This window comes from Sycon ciliatum, chromosome 6 (assembly GCF_964019385.1).
Source record: "Sycon ciliatum chromosome 6, ocSycCili1.1, whole genome shotgun sequence".
Lineage (NCBI taxonomy): Eukaryota > Metazoa > Porifera > Calcarea > Leucosolenida > Sycettidae > Sycon > Sycon ciliatum.
Genome location: NC_088648.1, coordinates 22,929,818 through 22,937,252, shown reverse-complemented (window position 1 = coordinate 22,937,252; position 7,435 = coordinate 22,929,818).

Here is a 7,435-nt window from a genome sequence, read left to right as displayed (position 1 = left end):
GTGTTGCGACTCCAAGTTCCACGCCATCGTTCTGGCTTTTATATTGGACAACTATACCCAAGGGTACTCAGCACTGTAGGTAGTGTGCGACCAGGAACAGTACAGGTATTGAGCACTATTTGAGCGGGGAATCTGGCTTCCTGTCACCGTATGATAGTACATAATTATATTTGCCGGTAGGTGTACCTCCGCAACGTTTATGTCCCAACACGCTTACACTGTACTGCCACACATCTTCTTAAATCGTATAAATTCATTCATTCATAATATTCACTGCTTCGAGGGAAAGATGCAAACGTCGTTTAACCTACTAGTAAAAGCATATTAAAAATCTCAGAGAGGCCTTGACAGGTTCTTGTCTGAACTAAATATGTATATTATGCCGAGTTGGATGGAGAGATCGAAGCAAAGGAGTGTCACTAGGAAGCAACATGATCAATGCGTAAAATTCAGCATGTACTAAGCAGCAATTCCTAGCAGTGTGCATGAATCGAGTTCTATGAGGGTCTATGGGGAAGGGTGGCGGCACACTTGCTCACGTTCGACACAGATTATTACATTTTTGATATGGACGAGCGGAGGACTATGGGACTTGGAAATTGACCATGTGAAAGATTGCAGGAATGTGTGGACGAGGAGCCAACACATGTGCATTGCCAAAGCAATTTTTAAAAGTCGATAGACAAAATTTAAAATAATACGGAGCGCGGAGAACAATGCATGCCTCCCAAAGAGGGCATGTAAAGGGATTCTAGGAATTCTTTAGCCGAAATGTTTTTTACGGTGCACGGTAGACAGGTCTGAAAGGGATGCATATAGCAAGAATCGGCGAAAACACCTGGACAGGATAAGCGACCCAAGCGTACAGTGCGGCGCAAGAATTGCAAATAAATTACAAATAAGAACAAGCTGTGTCGCACGGTAGCCATGGTAGCCATGGTAGCCATGCCAACATTGATCTGATGTGCTCCGGATGCTAAGGCCAAGGCTGTCTTGTGTTCCAGTGCAGTGGTGCTTGCATGCGCACTTTCGTGCACAACAGAGAGGCAACACTACACCAAGCCAGTCTCCAGAGTTATCGCCAAGCTGCCATGGTTACTGTGGCCTTGGGTCAGCGCCAGATTCGTCAAGGTTGCCAGTTGTACACGTGCTAGTGCGCTGTGCAACATCATCCCCAACAGACGTTGGGCTTGGGCTTGCGGAATCGCTTGAATCGGCCCCTCCTTTGTGTTCAAGGGTTTCGCAAAACTCAAGGACGTAGGCAATAAGGAATATGATGTTCTTGGCGATAAAAATTCCAACTTCGTTGTTGTGCCAAAATGCTATAATAACCCGCAATACAAAGAAGATGAGGTTCATTATGATCGACGCCACGAGGTACAACCGCTTCCAAAAGGTAGAAGATACTTGAAGACGTTTGTCTCTCGTTTTTGGTTCCTCTTGGGCCGACTTTAATTGATCTGGTGCTGTGCGTTCTTCGTCTGATGGAGACTGGCCTCTTTCTGCGTCACCTTGGGCCGGCTCTAATTGATTTTGTGCTGAGGGTACTTCGTCTGACGAACGCCGGGCTGGTTTTGCGTCTTCTTTGGACGACGGTTGCGGAGTCTGAGAGGCTTCCAGGGACAATAATGCTATGGCTGGTAGCATAAGGGCTAGAGTTCCAACTACCGTAACGACACAGGTCATGCCTTTCTTAATGGTGTTCAATTCCTCCTTATCGGTATCAGGATTGTGACCTCTTCTGCCATCCCTGAGTAGAAGGTCCAACAACTCTGCATTGTCGATGATGTCGAACACAACACCCATGGTCATACGATCAACAGAATGATGCGGCGTGTCGCCTGACTGAGCTGTGCCGTCAGATGCTTGAGGGCTCGACTGAGCTGTGCCGTCAGATGCTTGAGGGCTCGACTGAGCTGTGCCGTCAGATGCTTGAGGGCTCGCATTATGAAAGAAGGCTTGGGTCAGACAGAGATACACCACACTCGTAGCTGCTACACAAACCTTCAGCACATTTGAACCCACCTTCGGTTGGGAGTCCGTGAACCTTGCCACGAATAAGTAGATGGGTATCAATTTGGCTACCAAGACGGCGGCGTAGACTAGCCATGGAACCCACAGATGAGTGCGACTGCTGGAACCGTCGTTAACGTTTTTCGACCACCATTTCTGGAAGGTGGGAGACTTTTTACACAGCAATAAAAATGATAGGCAGAATGAATACTTGCAGACATCGATCCCCCAGTAAGGCCCTGCAAGACGACCTTGATAAAGGTGCTTCATCTCCGGTGGATTTTCAGGCATAGTCGAATCTTTGCTATAGAAAAAGCCTTGGAAGTACAAGGTTCGGACTAAAAAAAAGTGCAGAAACGCATCCTGAGAAAAGATGAGTACAACTGCAGCGACAATGAACCCAAGTGTGCGTGAACATTCCATGACTAATGCCGCAGTAAGAGACAGCAACTTACTACGAAAACCAGAATGGTATTGGTAACGGAAGACAAAACTCTAGCCGTCCGCTATGGCTTGCCCTACTGTTCTATTGGCAAATCTGCTCTAACAAATTGTTTATGTAGCTACACCCTGATGACTAGATTGGGCTGATTCGTGCCGCCACTGGTGTGGCTGCTTGAACGCCCCATACTGTTCGGAGCCGAGCCCTAAGTCTAGCGCTACGTTCCTCGCTGCAGCAGTCCCGTTGCATAACTTGGAATGCAGTTTGGAGGGAGGTCCGTGAGTGTTGGTGACAGGTGCATTCTGGATGCATTTCACACGATCGTGTCTAGGCAGGAGACACGCATTGATCGTGAGTTTGTCTGGCATCGTGCCATACGATGATACTGTGAGCAATTCAATCTTTTCAGTCTCTTTTTGGGCTTTTAGTTTATTCACAATTAAATTTTAGTTGTTCCTACCCGATCTCACTTTGATGCGTCCATCAGCTATGATTCATATAATTATATGAAGACGAGACTTCGTGTCGGCCGAGGGTAATGGGCTACACCACCATACTCCATTATTCACTGTATTGTCTGGAGATAAGTGGATTTTCTCTCTCTCTTTCTCTCCCCCTCTTTCTTTCTTTCTTTCTTTCTTTCTTTCTCTCTCTCTCTCTCTCTCTCTCTCTCTCTCTCTCTCTCTCTCTCTCTCTCTCTCTCTCTCTCTCTCTCTCTCTCTCTCTCTCTCTCTCTCTGTCTCTCTCTGTCTCTCTCTCTGTCTCTGTCTCTCTCTCTCCTAGCTGTCCGTGTGGTTTTCCAGTGGCATACTAGTAAGACTTGTGGTGCTTTGCTTTCCGCATATCTGTTGTTGAACTGGTGGATGTGCATCACTAACACATTTACATGTACTTCATCTTCACGGAGAGTACGTGTCAATTCCTTTTTGAATACGTGCTGCGCTAGGCTGATATGTTAACGCATATTGTGCCACAGACACTACGAGTCACGAGGCCAGTTGAGTCTACCCTGTCGAACTTACCAGAGAAGGCACATGAGGTAGATGTCCCTGTCTGTACTGCTGGAGCCGGAGTGCGAGGAGAACACGAAAATGACTGGGTATATCCCAGTGCCTGGACTGGTTTTCACGGAGCGGGAATCCCCTGGATGCAGACGGGATCTAGCCCTCTTAGTACCGGTCTACTATGCTAGAGCAGTGACTAATGATACTAGCGGCAGGATAATGCAGTCTCGCGTGACCCTCACTCATCACTCACTCACGCGATCAGTAGGAGCAGAGGCGTTCCTAAAGGGTGACATCCCTCTTTGGTACGGAACGTGCAAGCTCTTGACACTTCTGAGAACCCTGGCTCCGTGCTGTCACTATGGCTCTCTTGCTCTCTCTCCCTCCCCTCCTACATTCCTTTCTAACACCACACACAGGAGCAAACAGATGGCGCAGCCAAACTAACAGATATCAACGGTTTCCTTCCAAAGTTATGTTGACTGTAACAATTATGTAGAGTGTATTTTTCTGAGCACTTTCTTTGAGTGACCATTCTATCAATAGTTATCAGTCTGCGAGACAAGATCATGTCTGCTAAGTGAAACTTTCTGAAAGTACGGCAACGGCAACAGAAAGCAGGTCAACGCAGGGCACCGCTTCGGGCATAAAAATCCCGATCCCCGGCAGACCAAACCAGACTTTCTGCGTGCTCTCCTACTCAATGCGGCTCCAGCAGTGCAGGCTGCGAAGGCTAATTCATGTGCCATCCCTCACTGGTTGGACACGATCGTCTCTACAGGCCTCCGAATTCTCAAGTTCGCGGGCCGAAATGCCTTGACATATTGGCCTAGCAGATCACGTTTCATATCTCTCGCAATATAGACAAGTAGTGATCTTGGGGACGAAGTAAAAGCAATGGCGCCACCTGTTCAACCACAGACATGCGGAAAAGATGCTTGCTGCAAAACACCAGATGGCATGGGCAAACCACAGTGACAGTTGGATGCGTCATCAATACTCTCTGCTGTGCACCCGTTTAGGTGAATATAGGGTGGCTATCATGCCCGAACCTATGGAACAACAAGACCAGGCAGGTTTGTGGGTGGCCTAGCGGCAACAAAGCACTGAACACCGTGCATATACATGTACAGTCCTGTAGCCCCGTTAGGGAGACCTGTATCTTGTTGTGGGCCACCATTCTGCTTCTCTCACGACCTTCTTACCACTGTCCTCGTTCCTCACTATTATTCATTTCCCTCCTCCTCCCCTCCTCATGGCTTCACTGTACTATGGCGCGCTTTGTCTGCGTAGACGCCGAGACCTTTAAGGTCGGCATAGCAGCCTGGCCCCGCCACCACTTAATTCTCGCACATATTCGGGAATATAGTGGAATTTCGTATAAAAACACCAAAAAGACACCCACTCTCTTTACATTGGTGGGTGTTCCCACTGAGTCTTGAGATGTAGCAATAGAAACAGTTATGACCATTGTGGTCCCTTGGACTAGGGCAGCCCACGGCGCCATCCTGGAAAGACCCAAATTCAGAGGAGAACGGTTGTGTCTAACAGTTGTTTTGCTTGGCTAGCCTTCAATTCAGTCACAATATTCCACTGCTGATATTCCACTGATGATAGTGACATGAAAATCGATTATGGAAAACATTTGACCTCGTTGATGCATGATGATGACTGCAGAGTTAGTTAATTTTATTGCTTTACTTCAAGTACTAAAATTGTTGTCTCAGCGGCGTTTATTCAGAACAGTAGTTGTTGTTTTCTATATTATTTCACACATTCAAACGAGATGACGAGCCAATAAAAAGATGGCGAAAGCTAAGGCTAGAAGTGGCTATGGAAGCACATAGTACGAGATTAGGATACTAACAATTGAGAGTCAACAAAGTTGGGGGGGGGGAGAACACGATGTATCTGTAATACCACGAGAGGATTACTGAACTGTACGGGAACAGGTGGCGAACAATTTGTGTACGCGGTAGGCACTAACAGGTGACCACCGGGACTACGGGCATTTTGTACAGCACCTGAGCTGGAATCTATGACTGAAGCTAAATTAATAAGGAGGACATCGAATTCTTCTTTTGTCACGGTTCGCGCAGGACTCGGCTGGAGGCCGGGTTTTGCGCATCCGTAGGAACGCCACCACCCTTCAAGGATCAAGGCGCAGATGCAGCCCCTAAAGCGGTGGGAGATGAGAAGATCAGACCCACTAAAGTGGTCAAAGACCGAAAATACCAGTCACTGCATCCATGTTTCCCTCGTGCCAGGCCCCGACTTCCCAATTTTAACTGTGGGTCGCAGCACGGCTGGAAAAATCCTTCCGCTTCCAAGTAGGACTTAAACCTGATATCTTCTGCTTCTCAATAATGGTCTTAGACCATCTCACTATGCCTGCTTGCAAATACGTCCTGCTTATTGCACACAAGCGTTGAATAGTGTAATCTAGTTTGTGTTATTCCAGTCCAGGTTTCTCCGTTCGTTAGTATTTTCTTTGGAATTATGCGTTACTCCCTACAATTCCCAAAGTATCGGCAGCGTTGCTACAACCTCTCACTACAACCTCTCGCTACAACCTCTTCTTCACACGTTTTCTGTATGCCAATTCAATTCAATAATAAAATACACGCTTGATGCTTACCGCGTTATGCAATGACAAAGTTACATGCACTGGGGACGTTACAGTCATGGTTATGTTTACGACTGGATGACGAACACTTGGATGCACACCAAGTACAGTCCGTTGATATACGGGGTGCGTTCAATTTGGAACTATGAAAGTTTCGATTTCCTGAAGGACTAAATTCAGCCTTCTATCAGCTCGCGGACGTGATGCAATCTTTCTATCTCTCTCTCTTTCTCTCTCTCTCTCTCTCTCTCTCTCTCTCTCTCTCTCTCTCTCTCTCTCTCTCTCTCTCTCTCTCTCTCTCTCTCTCTCTCTCTCTCTCTCTCTCTCTCTCTCTCTCTCTCTCTCTCGAGAGAGAGAGAGAGAGAGAGAGAGAGAGAGAGAGAGAGAGAGAGAGAGAGAAAAAGAGAGAGAAAGAAATATTGCACCACATCAGCGAGCTGATTGGAGGCTGAATTTAGGCCTTCGAGAAATCGAAACTTTCATACTGAAGTAGTTCCAAATTGAACGCACAGCGTATATCAACGTACTGTACTTGGTGTGCATTCATGTCATCGTGTTCTCCCCCCCCCCCAACTTTATTGACTCTCAATATTGTTAGTATCCTAATCTCGTACTATGTGCTTCCATAGCCACTTCTAGCCTTAGCTTTCGCCATCATTTTATTGGCTCGTCATCTCGTTTGAATGTGTGAAATAATATAGAAAACAACAACTACTGTTCTGAATAAACGCCGCTGAGACAACAATTTTAGTACTTGAAGTAAAGCAATAAAATTAACTAACTCTGCAGTCATCATCATGCATCAACGAGGTCAAATATTTTCCAAAATCGATTTTCATGTCACTATCATCAGTGGAATATCAGCAGTGGAATATTGTGACTGAATTGAAGGCTTGCCAAGCAAAACAACTGTTAAACACAACCGTTCTCCTCTGAATTTGGGTCTTTCCAGGATGGCGCCGTGGGCTGCCCTAGTCCAAGGGACCACAATGGTCATAACTGTTTCTATTGCTACATCTCAAGACTCAGTGGGAACACCCACCAATGTAAAGAGAGTGGGTGTCTTTTTGGTGTTTTTATACGAAAGTCCACTATATTCCCGAATATGTGCGAGAATTAAGTGGTGGCGGGACCAGGCTGCTCTGCCGACCTTAAAGGTCTCGGCGTCTACGCAGTCAAAGCGCGCCATAATACAGTAAAACCATGAGGAGGGGAGGAGGAGGGAAATGAATAATAGTGAGGAACGAGGACAGTGGTAAGAAGGTCGTGAGAGAAGCAGAATGGTGGCCCACAACAAGATACAGGTCTCACTAACGGGGCTACAGGACTGTACATGTATGTGCACGGTGT